Raw genomic sequence first — 14,856 nt, forward strand, 5'->3', positions numbered from 1 at the left:
TCCACAAATGGCGACATGTCACTGCTCTCTCCGGTCAAACATTTCACGCCTGTTTAAATCTCTGACCACAGACGGCATCACTCAGAAGTGCGCTCTGTTGCCCCTGGAACTAGTGGTGCACCGGATCATAAAAGTCACGGTTCGGATCGTATCACGGATGGTATCAGCACAAAAGAAAAAAAAGGGAGCAAATATTACTTTTACAGATCTCAGATCACGTTTTTTTTTTTTTGCCGCCGATCATTGATGATCCATATTGTTGTTTGATTTCAACAGCTGGTCTACAGGGCTCCAGACTATTTATCTTTTTTGCCACCATACCAAAAATCATCCGTCAGCGTAAACCATAAAAAATCGTAAATGTTATCCTTTTACTTTGTTATAGTCATATATAAGTTTCAAAGATGTATTTTAAGCTGCTTAAAGTTAAAACAGGAAAACAGGTCATAATTCATCTCTAATATCTATTTATGTTGTCCTCCTTCAAACAACTGGATTCTCACCAACACTACATTTTACAAGATTACATATGAACACATCATGATAATATATGTTATGATTTAATAGCACTAATTTTCACAGAACAGAGCCTGAACGCATCATAATGTAAGTGAAGGTAACCTATGTTCGTTAGCAGTTAGCTGTGCTGCCACGGTTACCAGCTCTCCTCTGTCAATTTAAACACGGATTGGTTGTTTACAATGTAACATTATGGGAGATCAGAGACTAGAAAAGCATAAATTCTGATGTCCTGATCGCATAATTTACGGATTGATGGCGGATAACGGTCGGCGTTTAAACTGTATTTCACACTGTGATGGTTAACGTTAAACAGTGTAATTCATTTGCGGTTCACACACGTACCGAACCTTGAGGGGGGATCCGCATCATGGATCGACAGTGATCCATTACACTAAGGAGGGTCCATTGACTGAAATCGACCAACCATAGGCTGAGCTAGGAGACCTGGACTGGAAGCCAGATGAGAAAATCCCATGGATGACAGACATAAACAGGCTCAGAGAGGATCCATGCTCTCTAAATGATGCCAAACTGCTGCATATGGATAGATTGAACACTATTAGTCATAAAAGAAGTGAAATATATAATTATATACTATATAAAATTACAATGGAACAGCTGGAACAAAATTACATTTTGGTTGACCTCGGCTGAAATCTCTGCACTCAAACCTCTCTAGCTCTTGAATGCTTCACTTTATCAAAGAAAACATTGTGCAGAGAGACTCTCAACCTCTTGGGCTATGATCTGGGAGAGGTTTTAGCTTTCTTTACAACATTAAAAAAAAATATCTTATCAAAATTGGATTATTTTGTAATCGGAGATACAAGATTTCCATTTGTGCTGTGTTCCATCTTAATGTACTCTTAACCAGTAACATATATACTGATATTTACAAATCTGAACAAATCTCACAAGTGTTAGCTTTATTAAATACCAAAACTATTATTAAAGCTGCAAGCAGCATTGATCGGGCCCTCGCAACGTCACACACGTCGAGGGTACTGGCAGGACTCTGGTTGATGCGGCAATGCATTTCTGTGACCATCATACACTGCATGCACAAGTTAGATGATATTTCCTGCGTCGACCAGCAGCATAGCAAGACCATGTTGCCAGGTCTTAAGCCTCAAATGTTTTGAGTGTACCTCCGATACAATCATAAATGTAAGCCTGTTAAGATCATTAAGAAAATGAACGTGTGAATGTGCTTCAGTATTTGTAACATAACAGACTGTCAGGTTACTGGGATGGAGTTCAACTCCCTGCAGTGTCCTACTGATTGTATTTGGACTTACATGAAAGTTAACAGAACAGCAGTGTCATTTGTTTTTACTTGAACACTTTAATTTGACACTGTTTTCATTTTAAGCTCTTCTGTAACTTTAGATTGTAGTGTGAAGCATTCATTGTAACATTTAACCTGATTCTCATGTAGAAGCTCTTGACAGATCATTTATACTAATGCCCACTGACATGGTTTGAAAAACACTGTTGATTAACTTTTGTTCTCCAAGCATCTTAGTTTGCACATATTTAGATCAGAGAAGTCTTTTTCTCATGGTGTGCCCACAAACCCTGTTTGGGCCGCTGTTATTATAGAATTCTGTTTACGTCCGTGGTTGCCAGTAGGTGGCGCTATGACTATGAGTTAATATTGGCATGCAGAAGTCCTAAAATCATGACAGCAATCAAGCATGTCAAGTTTGGGGCAGTTTTGACAAAGTAAGGTTGAGTTACAAAAGCTTGATGGATGATGGCGAATCATGTAAAATTGCCGTGACACCAAGTCCATGTTATCCGATGAAACATCAAGCTTTTAGTAACTTTTAATCGTTAAGGTCTTTAGGTTGTTCTGACCAAATTCTAAGCTGATCGGATTATTTCCCTAGGAGGAGTTCGTAGTGCAGCACCTGGAAAAGGAAATTCATACAAAATTCAAATTGGCTGACTTCCGGTTGGGTTTAGAGCAGGGACCCCTACGACTTTTTTTTAAGTCTACATGTGATACACCTGCTTACTTAATTTCATACATCTAGGTGAAACGTACTGCGAGGGCTGCATCGTCGAAATATTGTAGGGGGCGCTATCGAGCCGAGTTGCCACTCTGAAGCATTAAAATCACATCAGATAACTACATTCAGGATTTTAAATGTGTGTGACAAGTTTGATTTTGTTTTGAGTATTTTTAGCCCCTCAAAAACACCTTTGTTTTTCATGGCGAGGAATGCATCGCCACGCCAACGGCATTTCACGAAACAACAAGCTTTGAGTAACTTTTAATCACAAAGGTCTTTAGATTGTTCTGACCAAATTCTAAGTTGATCTGATTAATTCCCTGGGAGGAGTTCGTTAAAGTAGAGCGCCTGGAAATTGAAAAAACGACACTAGAAATTCAGACTAAATTCAAAATGGCTGACTTCCGGTTGGGTTTAGGGCATGGCCCCAAGAGACTTTTATTTAAGTCCACATGTGATACATGTGCCTACCAAATTTTGTTAATCTATGTGAAACGTACTGCGAGGGCTGCTTCGTCGAAATTTTGTAGGGGGCGCTATTGAGCCGATTTAACACTCTGATTGAATAAAATCATATTATAGAACTACATTTTGGCCTTGTGATCTGTGTGTCAAGTTTGCTTGTGTTTCGAGCTTTTTTAACCTCTCCAAATGACCATCGTTTTTCACGACGAAGACTGCGTTACCACGGCAACGGCGTTCGACAAAACATCAAAAGCTTAGAGAACTGGCATTATGAACTTCTTACATTTGTGTGGAACAAATTTGATGTTGATCTGATTTTCCAACTAAGAGAAACAAGCCAAAGTATAAAGACTTTAACTTACTGTTGCCAGTAGGTGGCGCTATGACTGTGATTCAAAATTGTCTTGCAAATGTCTTCAGGCCTGGAGTTTTATCAAACATGTGAAATCTGGTAAAGATCTGATGATGCGGAGTCGAGTTACATCAGTTTATTCGTTCATGGCGAAGGATCGAAATTCGCAGAGCCGCCACGTCGCCACGCTTCGACAACTTCCTACAATTTTCACAATGAAGCATTATCAAGGTCTTAAGGCTTTTGTGACAAAATTTGAGAGGGATCCGATTAATCTGTGAGCAGTAGGGTGTCAAAGTACACAACCTATGACTTCCTGTTGCCACTAGGTGGCGCTATTACTATGATTCAAAATTGTCATATACATGTGTTCAGGGTCAGGATGTTATGACATATGAGAAATTTGGAGCAGATTAGGCAATGTACAGCCGAGTTACAACAACTTCCTGTTTCATGGCGAATGGTGTTTTTTTGCCGCCACGCCACGGACACATAGTTCGATAACTTTTTGATCTTTGAGTATCGTTTCACTGCCAAGGTCTCAAGAGCATACTGACCAAATCTGAAGGCAATGGGGTTTAATCTCTAGGAGGAGTTCGTTAAAGTACGGCGCCTTGAAACGGTTCAAAAACGTCATAAAATTCAAAATGGCCGACTTCCTGTTTGGTTTAGGATATACCTCCTTTTGACTTTTTTGTACGTCCCATCACGTTCCACATACCTACCAAATTTCATACAGCTAGGTGAAACCCAAAGTTGGGGCTACTCTGTAGGGGGCGCTATCGAGCCAAAATGTCATGCCGCAGCTGGACACCCCAATAATACTGGAATTTTCACCACGATTGAATTTTGTGCCAAATTTCAAAAGATTCCCAGTATCCCAAGCACCTCCTTTTTGCGATGAAACTGGTACGATAATAATAATAATAAAAAACATTAGAATAACAATAGGTCCTCTGCTCCGACTACGTCGGTGCTCGGGCCCTAATAATAATAAAAAACATTAGAATAACAATAGGTCCTCTGCTCCGACTACGTCGGTGCTCGGGCCCTAATAATAATAAAAAACATTAGAATAACAATAGGTCCTCCGCTCCGACTACGTCGGTGCTCGGGCCCTAATTAGAATAACAATAGGTCCTCCGCTTTTAGTTCTTTCACTGCGATGTTTGGGCCTCACTGTGCAGAATGTTTGTTTTCACATTCATCTGCTGAAGGAGGATGGTGTCTCTGTGCTGACATCTCAGTGTAACATCATGATGCACCAGCAGGATTTATGACATCACACTAGTTGGGAAAGCCAATCACGGTCCAGTATTTAACTTACAAAAGTGTGATGTAAAAACTTGAAGCCTCTAGTGTGCATACACTGAGAGCGGATCTTACAGTGGAGTAGGAGACATCTTGCGTGTAAAAATATTTGGATATTCGTAGATTCAGGTTTTTTTTTTTTTTCAGTGACCAAAGTTCAAAGTTGAAATGAGGAATTGTCTAAATGATATCTACTAATTTTACTACAAAAATTTAAATAAGGCGACAGGGAGATCACTTGAAAGTTGCTTAAATGCTGTTGCCGTCACAGTATGTTATCTTTAATAAATATCGCAATATGAAATATGTGTTTTCTGTTTAAAAAAGTACTAGCGTCAGAAGATTTGAAGTACAACTCATCCATCTTTTAAGTGGTGTCCCGTCTGATCTCGAGAGCACAGCTGATAGATACGTGGTTTGTTTACGTGATGTAACTTAACGCTGGCTGTTCAGACACGGTGTCTCTCTCTCATCATTATAGTTGTTGTTGAATTATTCCTCGTTCGGCTTGAATGAAGCATTACATTTCTTTTTCAATTAATGAAAGTGACAAAAGCTCATGAATTATTATTTATTTATACAAACCAAATGACAATAAAAACGGAACAGAAATCAAAATCAAAGTTTGTAATCAAAATCAAAACAAAATGATATAAAACTATTGAGCAAAACTTAATTGTTAATAGAGAAACTCCCGCCAATCAAATATTAATATTCACTTTCGAATATCAGTTTTTTTTACTATTCAAATTATATATTTTAGTTTAGAATATTTGTTGACAGCCCTGATTCAAAGCAAATGTTACAAATGTGGCATCAAATAGAAAGTGAACTAGGTGCGTTTCCAGAACGCATTGTTAATAAAGTGTCTCCCTTTATTTATAGAAGAGAGTCTCTCTTACAGGTGCAGCAGTATGTTTTACAGCTCTGGGGAAAGTTATGCTGGAGTCATCGCTTCCATCCAGCTCTTCTCATGAGATAATTCACATCAAAATATTTAGATGTAAATATGGTGTTAAAGAAGCAGTGTGGGATCTTCAAGGAATAGCTCGGTAGCGAGTGTGTGGTAGAGCGACAGAGACAGAGTGACAGTGGGCCTGCTCGGAGCAGACAGCTGTAAAGGGGTCCGTTGGAAGTAAATATACAGTGCAGGTTTCGGTTTGTCTCTGAGCACCTCAAGACCTAAGAATGCTATGCGAGTTAACTTCCTTGAACCCTGTTTTTGTTACATTAGGTCAGCATACACACAAGTTTTGGAATAAAGCAATTTAAAATAAAGCTGTGCAGCAGAACCAGAGACGGATCATTACTTCAGTGTACTATTTGAAGATTTATCAACACTGTTTTGCCAACAATTGTATCATTTTGGACAGTCAGGGTCAGTTAGAAAGCCACACACAACTGCACCACTGTGTGGCATCAAATAGACAGAAAATTACAATTATACCACGAATCGCAATTATTTGTACAACAATTAATTGCCAACTAAAATGTCATGACCATCACAGTTAGGGCTGGGCAATATGGAGAAAATCAAATATCACAATATTTTTTCATCAAATACCTCAATATCGATATTGAGACGATAGCTATGGGTTGGCCGTTGGTTAACGTATTTACACAATGAGATTTTTGATAAAAAATAAGTAATGTGGATATAATGACTAAGTGGGTAAAGACAAATAAAAGAAATGCTGGAGTCTTATATCACGATGTTGGTATAATATTTGGTATACATGCGTTTGTTACAGTAATAACTATTCGTTTTCAGCTCACTGAGGTGTGTTTCCTTCATGATATTTGTTTTAGTGAAACCAGTGGAAATATGATCAGGATGTACACACATCTGGAATCATAGAATCACATTTTTGATCCGCTCTCTGTTTTGGTAAACAAAGACATGAAACCATCACCTTCTTGAAAATAGTGCTGTCTTTGATCAGTGGTGTGCTTACCGCGGTTGACTAATAAATCTGTTGACTAACTAATGCAGACAGCTTTAATGATATAATAATATAATAATTAACATGTCCTTTAGAGAGCAGCTCTTTCCATCACAGATTATTCATGTGTTGTGCTCGAGGTGAAGTTTGCTGAGGAGGTGAGAGGGATTTCCCCTCTCGCCTGCTTCTGATTTCCTCCCCTCCAGTCATTACATTTCAGAAATAATCCCCCCCTTCAAAGAGCTTTTATCATGTCATAATAAATGAAATGTGAATATTTCAGCGTGTGAGGAGGAGTCAGTGCAAGTTCAACAAATGAGTTCAACAGCATTTCCTGTCAGGTATCACAAAACGACAGACAAGAACCCAATAGCACGACACAGAAAACAGTTCAGGTGTAGAAACCGGGTTTAATAACCAGCAGATGTCAAACCAGGTAGTAACCCGCGTGGCAAACAAATCCAGTGGGAGCAGGCAAAAGAGAAGGTCCAAAGTCCAAAAAGGCAGGTCAATACACGGATAATCAGGATCAGAATCGGAATGACAGGTTGCTGGATAGCAAGGGAAACACACTAGACAATCTGGCAGAGAACTGAGGGAAATGGGCCGGTACATATACACTGAGGGGCTGATTGCTGATGAGGAGCAGGTGAGTATGGAGGTGGGGCAGGCCAGGTGAAATGAAATCAGCAATTAGTGCAGAGCGGGGGGGAGTGGCAGATTCTGAAATGACATGAGAGTTAGTGTGGCAAAACAGGAGACAGACAAATGAAAAACTAAAGCCTGGCTGAAGTTGTGACAGAACCTCCCCTTCTAGGGACGGCTCCTGACGTCCCACCGGGCTGGTCAGGATGGTCCCTATGGAAAGCTGAGATGAGGTCAGGGTCCAAGATGTTACGAGCTGGAACCCATGAGCGCTCCTCAGGGCCATAACCCTCCCAATCGACCAGGTATTGAAAACCCCTTCCCCGCGGTCGTGACTTGATGAGACGATGGACAGAGTAAGCAGGACCCCCGTCAATGAGCCGGGGGGGTGGCGGGGGTCTGGAGGAGGGCTGGAGCTGGCTCTCCTTTACGGGTTTGATCTTGGAGACATGAAAGGTGGGATGAATTCTCATGGAGCGAGGAAGGCGGAGACGGACTGCAGCAGGGTTGATGACCTTAGTGATGGAGAACGGGCCCACAAACCTTGGGGCCAACTTCCTAGACTCTACCCGGAGTGGGAGGTCATGTGTGGACAGCCAAACCTTCTGACCAGGAGTGTAGCAGGGTGCAGGGATCCGACGGCGGTTGGCATTTCTCTGGTACCGGTTGGACGAACGCAGGAGAGCGGAACGGGCCCGCCACCAGGTGCGCCGACAGCACTGGATGAACGCCTGGACAGATGGGACCCTGGCCTCTCGCTCCTGCTCCGGGAACAGTGGAGGTTGATATCCCCGAGAGCACTGGAAAGGAGAAAGCCCTGTTGCTGAGCTTGGAAGCGTATTGTGAGCATACTCCACCCACAGAAGCTGTTTGGACCAGGAGGTCGGTGTCTGGGATGCAATGCAACGCAAGGCAGTCTCCATTTCCTGGTTCATCCGTTCCGTCTGTCCGTTGGATTGAGGATGGAACCCAGAGGATAGGCTGACCGTGGCCCCCAACAGCTGGCAAAACTCTGTCCAGAAACGAGAAGTGAACTGTGGCCCCCGGTCTGAGACAATATCACAGGGGAGGCCGTGCAGACGGAAAACATGATGTAACATAAGTTCAGCTGTTTCTTTGGCAGATGGTAATTTTGGCAACGGAACAAACTGAGCAGACTTAGAAAATCTGTCCACAATAGTCAGAATGGTGGTGTTACCCTCTGAGGGAGGCAGTCCGGTGACAAAGTCAAGTGAGACATGGGACCATGGACGATGAGGAATAGGCAGTGGCTGAAGAAGGCCAGAAGGGGCATGGCGAGCAGTCTTGTGCTGAGCACAAATCTGGCAAGCGGCGATAAACTCCTTGGTGTCCTCTTCAATGGAAGCCCACCAGAAACGTTGCTTTAGCAGAGCTAGGGTGCGCCTAACCCCTGGGTGACAGGCAAGGCGAGAAGAATGTCCCCACTGGAGGACCTGAGAGCGGAGACTCACAGGCACATACAGACGATCATCAGGGCAGGCACTGGGAGCCGGGTGGTCAGCCTGGGACTGTTTTACCTTGTCCACAATGTCCCAGGTAACTGCGCCGATGACCACCTTAGTGGGGAGGATACTCTCAGGCTGTGTGGGACAGTTGTCTGACTGGAACTGATGGGACAGGGCATCTGGTTTGACGTTCCTTGTACCTGGGCGATAAGACAGGGTAAAATCAAAACGATTAAAGAATAATGCCCATCTGGCCTGACGGGAGTTCAACCGTTTGGCTGACCGGATGTACTCCAGGTTTTTGTGGTCTGTCCACACCACAAACGGATGCTTTACCCCCTCCAACCAGTGCCTCCACTCCTCGAGAGCCAGTTTGACAGCCAGTAACTCCCGGTTTCCGACGTCGTAATTCCTTTCTGCTGGGGACAACTTGCGGGAGAAAAAAGCACATGGGTGTAACTTTTGATCCTCAGCTGACCGCTGAGACAGGACTGCCCCCACCCCGGAGTCTGACGCATCCACTTCCACAACAAACAGGTGTTCAGGATCTGGAAAGATGAGAATGGGAGCAGAAGAGAACCGTGATTTTAACTCCTTGAACCTCCTTTCTGCAGCAGGGGACCATTGGAAGGCTATCTTCTGGGAGGTGAGGGCTGTCAGGGGAGCTGCCACAGAACTATAGTTGCGGATAAACCTACGATAGAAATTGGCAAACCCAAGGAACTGTTGAAGCTTCTTCCGAGTGGTGGGAACCGGCCAATCTGCCACCGCTTTAACCTTGGTGGGATCCATATGAATACGTCCAACTGAAATGATGTATCCCAGGAACGACACCTCAGTGGCATGGAACTCAGACTTCTCCACTTTCACAAACAGCTGGTTCTCTAGGAGTCTCTGGAGAACACTGCGGACATGCTGCACATGTTCCCGTTCAGTCTTTGAAAAGATGAGGATATCGTCAAGATATACAAACACAAACACATTGAGAAAATCCCGGAGCACATCGTTCACTAAGGCTTGGAATATTGCAGGAGCATTAGTGAGTCCGAAAGGCATAACCAGGTACTCATAGTGGCCTCTAGGGGTGTTGAACGCCGTCTTCCACTCATCCCCCTCCCGGATGCGAACAAGGTGATAGGCATTCCTGAGATCAAGCTTGGTAAACACAGAAGACCCTTGTAACAGTTCAAATGCAGAAGAGATGAGTGGGAGGGGGTACCGGTTTTTAATGGTGACATCATTCAGACCGCGGTAATCGATGCAGGGTCGGAGGGATTTGTCCTTATCCACAAAGAAAAATCCGGCTCCAGCAGGGGATGAAGAGGGACGGATGATGCCTGCTGCCAGTGAGTTGTTAATGTAGTCGTCCATGGCCTTGGTTTCAGGGGCTGACAGAGAAAAGAGTCTCCCCCTTGGCGGTGATGAGCCAGGGAGGAGGTCAATGGCACAATCGTACGGGCGGTGTGGGGGAAGCGATGTGGCCCGTACTTTGTTGAACACCTCCCTTAAGTCATAGTACTCGGATGGGACACCTGAGAGATCTGGGAGCTCATTAGAGGAAGAGGTGTTGAAGGCAGGTAGCAAAGCAGATTTCAGACAGACCGCATGACAATGTTCACTCCATTGTAGAATGGAACCAGTCCCCCAGTCAATATGTGGATTATGTTTTATTAACCAAGGAAACCCCAGGATGATTGGGTGCTGAGGAGTATTTATCAGGTGAAAGGTAAGTGATTCAGTGTGGTTACCAGATATGCCCAGATGAAGAGGAACAGTGTGGTGGGTTACTGTGCAGAGGAGGCGCCCATCCAGAGCAGTCGCCTTGATAGGCTCGACCAAGGGTTCCTGGTTAATACCCAGTTGCATGGCAAGACCACGATCCAGAAGGTTGGCATCGGCCCCGGAGTCAATGAGGACAGAGACAGCGTGTGATTGTCCATTACAGTTGAGCTGGGCGTGAAGTAGTGGACGAGAGGGCATTTCAGAGTTCATGATATGGCTCACCAGCGCCCTCTGGATTCCTGGTGAGCCCTGTCTTTTACTGGACAGGAAGACACATAATGACCTCCCTGCCCACAGTACATGCAGCAGTTCTCCCTTTGGCGCCGCTGTCGTTCAGCCGCTGACAGCCTGGTCCGGCCAAGTTGCATGGGTTCAACCGGGTCTCCAGAGGCACCGGTGGGAGGAGAAAACATTGAAGTGGGAGGCGACGATGGAGGATGTGGAAGGCTCCGGGGAGTACTGATCAGCGCTCTCTCTCGTCTCCTTTCTTGGAGACGCCCGTCAATGCGGATGGCCGTGGCGACGAGCGTGTCCAAATCAGTCGGAGGATCCCGAGCCACCAGCTCATCCTTGATGCCATCAGAAAGGCCGTTGTAGAAAGCGTCAGTCAGGGAGGAAGCGTTCCAGTCACTCTCCGCAGCAAGTGTCCGGAACTCAATGGAATAATCAGTCACTCTCCGGTTCCCCTGAACCAGGTTTAACAGTCCACGAGCAGCCTCTCGACCAGGGGTAGCGTGATCGAACACCTTCCGAAGACCCTCAGAGAAGGCAGTCACAGAAGAACAGAAAGCCGACTGCTTCTCCCACTCAGCGGTGCCCCAGTCCCGAGCCCGCCCAGTAAGCTGGGTGATCATGAAAGCCACTCTTGACCTCTCAGTGGGATATGTGAGAGGCTGAAGTTCAAAAGTCAATTTGCACAAAGTCAGAAAAGAGCGGCAGGTACCTGGAGCTCCAGAAAAGCGCTCCAGAGCACTTAAGCGGGGTTCTGGACCCAGAACAGTGGGAACAGAAGGACTGGTGGGTGGTGAAACCGCTGGCGTTTGTCTGGGCTGTATGAGCTGCTGAAGCTGATTGCTCAGAGCCTCCAAATGTTGGTTGTGGCGTGCAGAAGTCTCCTGGAGAGCCGTCGCCATAGCGGTGAATTGCTTCTCATGATGGTGTAGGGCAGCAGCTTGTGCTGCCATTTCCTGCCTTATTTTCTCCATGTCGGCTGGGTTCATTTTTGGCCAGATTGTACTGTCAGGTATCACAAAACGACAGACAAGAACCCAATAGCACGACACAGAAAACAGTTCAGGTGTAGAAACCGGGTTTAATAACCAGCAGATGTCAAACCAGGTAGTAACCCGCGTGGCAAACAAATCCAGTGGGAGCAGGCAAAAGAGAAGGTCCAAAGTCCAAAAAGGCAGGTCAATACACAGATAATCAGGATCAGAATCGGAATGACAGGTTGCTGGATAGCAAGGGAAACACACTAGACAATCTGGCAGAGAACTGAGGGAAATGGGCCGGTACATATACACTGAGGGGCTGATTGCTGATGAGGAGCAGGTGAGTATGGAGGTGGGGCAGGCCAGGTGAAATGAAATCAGCAATTAGTGCAGAGCGGGGGGGAGTGGTAGATTCTGAAATGACATGAGAGTTAGTGTGGCAAAACAGGAGACAGACAAATGAAAAACTAAAGCCTGGCTGAAGTTGTGACATTTCCCTTCTGAGCGTGATAACAATTTCATAATCACAACAGATGATACTATTTTATTTTGACCTGCAGTGAGACACCATACAAATACATACATTCACTTTAAATTTCAATGGCTAATGAAAAATAATAAAAAACAAAGCTCCACACAAATAATCACATTTGATGATTAGCTACTACCACTAAAACAAGATAGATGTAAACTATACTTATATAGCACTCAAAAACACAGTTTCAAAGTAATTTTCAATAAGAAAAAATGAATGAATTAAAACAATTAAATAAAAAAAACCAATATATATATAATTATATACAAATGAAAAGAGAACAAAGATCTCAGGGAGTGTTCAGCAATAAATGGTCAGAATAAATACCTTGTGGCTGGGCCTCATGCCTTTAATGCCAGTAATCCATTTGCTAAGTTACCGATGCAGGGATGCCAATATTGGTCAGGATCAGGAATGAGACAGTTGTTAGAAAAGAATATAGCTCGATATCGACCTGTGACTACTGTCATTTTCTTATCGGTGAAAATTCTGGCATTTATAGATAAATCTGTGCATCGTCTGCATAAAAGGTGATCCTAAAGCCAGCATGTAAAAGGAAATATACTACCATTATTGTGTGTTTTATGTTTTTTAGTGTATAGCTTTTATATATGATGATTTTAATGTAAAGTGTCTTTGAGTACTATGAAAAGCGCTCAATAAATAAAATGTATTATTATTATTATTATTCCTGACGCACACCACAAAGAAAAGACATTGTGGCTGATCTCTAGCATCAGCAGTAACTTCAGAAACACCAGTCTTTGAAGGGAAGTCAAACCTTTGAAGAGCTGTGCCACTAATAACCACACAGGTTTCAATTGATTGAGTGTTTTTAATACTATAATGTATCCTAAAATCAGATTTTTTTTTATAATTTCACTAATCATTATTGAGAGGCTCTAAGGTTAAGACATTTTCATGTTGAACCATAAGATTATTTTTTAATAATCTGGATGCAGGATATTCTTGAGAATTGGGAAACTTTAATGTCTGTGATATTATGTTAATATTGGTATCACAAAAAGCCCTTCATAATACGAGATCATTTTCTTTATTTCTCTATTAGTTAGTCCAAGAAATTTACATTTTGAAGCAGGATTTTTGCTCTCACAGTTTAAGTCCCATTGTCTGACATACAGTATAATATCCACTAGTCTGTAATTATCAGTTTTAATTAAGAAAGTGCACATTAGATAGATTACATAGTATAAATTAAATATTTGTTTGTAACACTACATGCCAAGTTTACTCTAATTAGCAAAACCTTGCCGTTGACATGGCAGATACTAATCTTCACATGTGATTGAAAGGCAGCCGGTTGATCTGCCGCTGTCTGCATCAGATACAGGAAAAGGTGTATTTTTAAAGAGTCCTTTACATCCCACCTGCCAGCCGCAGCAGGAAGAAAAATAGAGTGTCAGACTAAGAGATTGTGGCAAAAATAGTCAAGCTTTGTGTGATCTTTCATGCACCCTCACACACTTTGTCCTTATTGATTAGATCACCAAGTTTCAGAAGCTTTTGGTTACAGTTACAGAATCCTGACCACAGCAAAAAGAGCAGCAGGATGGGAATGCAACCCAAGTCCTTGAGGACAGCAACAATCACACCATTGACAGCATTGCGTCTTCAACCAAGCAAAGTCTATATAGTAGACCTGGAAACCACTTCATTTATAAGTTAGGCTCATGCTAGGTTGAGGTTCAATAGCATTTTTTTCAATCCAATATTGGACTCTGCTATTGAATCCAAATCTCTTCAATGACTGTATAACAATTAAATTAGGTTCAGCTTTCAATATCTGCATGTAACTAACGTTATACATAACTCAAAGTCAGTTTAAATCTGTATCTCAAGTTTTCTTGGCTGGAGACAGGTTTTAGTAGCAGCCCGCTATGTTCACAATATATAAACGCCAAAGCAACAAAATGGCAAAGGGTGGGCAACTACATTGTCGGTGAGTTGCTGTTGAATTGTTTCTCAAGCGCTCGTTGACGTTGGCATTGTTACGTAAACCAGGCAGCAACCTCCGATGCAGAAGTGTCTTAAAATATGTGTTCTCTCTACTGGCCAGCTGGGGGCGAGTCCTCTGGTTACAAAAAGAAGTCTGGTTGTATAGAAGTCTATGAGAAAATGACTCCACTTCTCACTTGATTTATTACCTCAGTAAACATTGTAAACATGAGTTTATGGTCCCAATCGCTAGTTTCAAGTCTTCAATACAGCGTGATGATCATTTAGTAAATTATGGTCCATTTAGAGTCAAACAGACCATAAAGCAGGGTATGCTTTAAGGCGGGCTTACTGTGATTGACAAGTAGCTGCCAAATTCCACCGTTCATTGGTTGAGAAAAAAACCCTGATGGTCAGTAGAGAGAATGCAAGTTTTAAGACACTTCCGCATCAGCTTCACTCTGCAGAACAGGAGGTTCCCGCCTGGTCCCAACCCAGTTGTTGAGAATGAGTGCTTCAGAGAATTATGGTCCCGGTGTACTCCAACGTAAGCACTTGTTGAGGATAGGGATATCGATATCTGGGAGTTTTAATTAATGTGTTAATTGTATCTGTGTATAATCTCTCTAGTTCCTCTTGTCAAGTGGTAC

At 43.2% G+C, this 14,856-nt stretch overlaps 1 protein-coding gene across 3 annotated transcripts in view; it reads left to right on the forward strand.

Annotated features, from left to right (window-relative positions):
• LOC137880083 (protein turtle homolog B-like) overlaps window positions 1-14,856 on the forward strand; it is a 147,682-nt gene that overhangs the window by 36,590 nt on the left and 96,236 nt on the right. The gene's annotated exons all lie outside the window — the stretch shown is intronic.

Source organism: Cebidichthys violaceus, unplaced genomic scaffold (assembly GCF_023349555.1).
Source record: "Cebidichthys violaceus isolate CVI_PGR_0920_01 unplaced genomic scaffold, fCebVio1.0.p SCAF_27, whole genome shotgun sequence".
NCBI classification, from domain to species: Eukaryota; Metazoa; Chordata; class Actinopteri; order Perciformes; family Stichaeidae; genus Cebidichthys; species Cebidichthys violaceus.